We start from the raw sequence: 1979 nt of genomic DNA, 5'->3' as shown, positions 1-1979 counted from the left end.
TATATATATATATATATATATATATATATATGTATATATATGCATGCACCATACACCTAAACACGCAATCGTTATCGTTGATCGTCTGTTTCCTGATTCTATCTCTTCACCTTACTTCCTCTTTATCAATCGCTTTTGCTCTCTCCTCAGATATAATCTGTCAATCTCTTAATGTACTTGCTTCAGTATATTTGTTCATCTCCTAAAATCTTCTTGTCTCTCTATTTCATACACACACACACTCACACACACCTGTCTAATTGGTAATATCTATTTTTCCACCATTTCTCTCTCACTCTATACGTTTGTGTGTATGTGTGTGTGTGTGTGTGTGTGTGTTATATTCACATGTATACATTTATATGTCTGTGAGAGTATTCAGCCTCTTTCTCTGGTGCTTCATGTACTTTCAGCCTTTTCATGTGTCTCAGAAAACGTCTAGTCTACAAAACAACTGTACCACAGCACTGTCTAATCTGTAGATGCCCTGGATAACTAAATGCAGGTTGAATAATAAATACCTACACAATCTACCTGCTGTGTTCTATCGCGCTCTTTCCCCACCCCCACTCTCTCTCTCTCTGACCCATGCTTTCTCCCTCTCAGACTGACTTATTGATCTTTAACGTCCAAATGTCCTGCGCTATTTACTTGCTGATCTTTGAGTCATGGGTTCAAATCCTCACAATATTAATTTTGACTTTTATCCTTCAGGAGTTGGAAAAACTTCATCAGAGGCGTACTAGGATTGATCTTAAGGACTATACCTTTCCCCATGAAATACTCTATGCCATCCATTCTGTGTTTGAGATGAATATTATCGTTGCACTCGTAATAGATTGTTTTAGCTCCTCGGCTAGCTCTGATCAATCAAGGGCATTCCAACCGTCTTTTATTTTCAAACTTAGTGTATATATATATATGCATGCACCATACACATCTTATACAATGTGTTCTACCAGTTGTTTTGTTTGTTGTTGTTTTTTAACTGAAAGGCACGGTTTTAAGTTAAGGAAGGTTTGTCTGCTATTTCTAGCAGGTTAAGTGACTGCACAGAAGGTTTTTTTTTGTTTCTTACTCCATCTTGGGAATGCAGCGAATAGGTAAGAGCTTTTATTCTTATTTAATTTATCTCCTTTCTCACACTCTTTTCATTCTTATCGACCCAGAAGAATGGAAATCATTATGAAACTCCTTATTATTTGAACTAAGAATGTAAAAGAGACGTGATTATATTTAGCAAGGCATTTTGTCTGGCGCTCTACCGACTCTACCATGCACTAGAGTCTTTTCTTTATTATTAATAACCACAAAAATAATGTAAAGGCAAAGGAAAACTAATCATGGCAGTGGATACACACACCAGGAAGTGAAGAAGACTAAATGTTATAGCAGACATAACAGAGCAGAATTTGTTTACACGTAGCTCTATATATGTGTATATGTGTGAGTTTTGTAAAACGGATGTCTTACTGTACCAATGTAGTGATAATGAATATATTATAGACCGTATATCCTCAAGGGTGTGTATATTATACATCTACATTTTGTCATCTGGCTTTATTATCAAATCCATCTTTTTCAACTATCTTATCTATTACCCAAAAAAAACCCCACTATATTTTGTTAACCAGAGCTGCCTGCTAATGTAAATTTGGTGTTTTGTATTTCAAACCCCGCTTAACGCAGTCATAAACAAACTAAATTCAGATCAATTCTTAATTGATTTAGATTGATTCGATCGCATTACTCTTACAAAGGAAATTTCTGTGTGATTCGTCCGACGTGCTAGAAATAACAGTCAGATATCACATGACAACCTGTCTTCTTAAAAAAATTTAAAAAATAAAAAACAGAAGAAAAAAGAAAAAAGCTGTCGCAATTGGCAGAAAAGTGCGCAGACAAAATCTTCAAAATTCAGTTGTGTGGATGAATTGGTGTCTACGTACATCTCTCTCTCTCTCTCTCTCTCTCTCTCT

At 35.5% G+C, this 1979-nt stretch overlaps 1 protein-coding gene across 1 annotated transcript in view; it reads left to right on the top strand.

The window, feature by feature from the left end:
• The window catches only part of LOC106874359 (extracellular matrix protein 3), a 553132-nt gene that overhangs the window by 50146 nt on the left and 501007 nt on the right, over window positions 1-1979 (top strand). The window lies entirely within an intron of this gene.

The sequence above is a fragment of the Octopus bimaculoides genome, chromosome 2, assembly GCF_001194135.2.
Source record: "Octopus bimaculoides isolate UCB-OBI-ISO-001 chromosome 2, ASM119413v2, whole genome shotgun sequence".
Taxonomy (NCBI): domain Eukaryota; kingdom Metazoa; phylum Mollusca; class Cephalopoda; order Octopoda; family Octopodidae; genus Octopus; species Octopus bimaculoides.
This window is presented reverse-complemented; position numbering and strand designations above follow the sequence as displayed.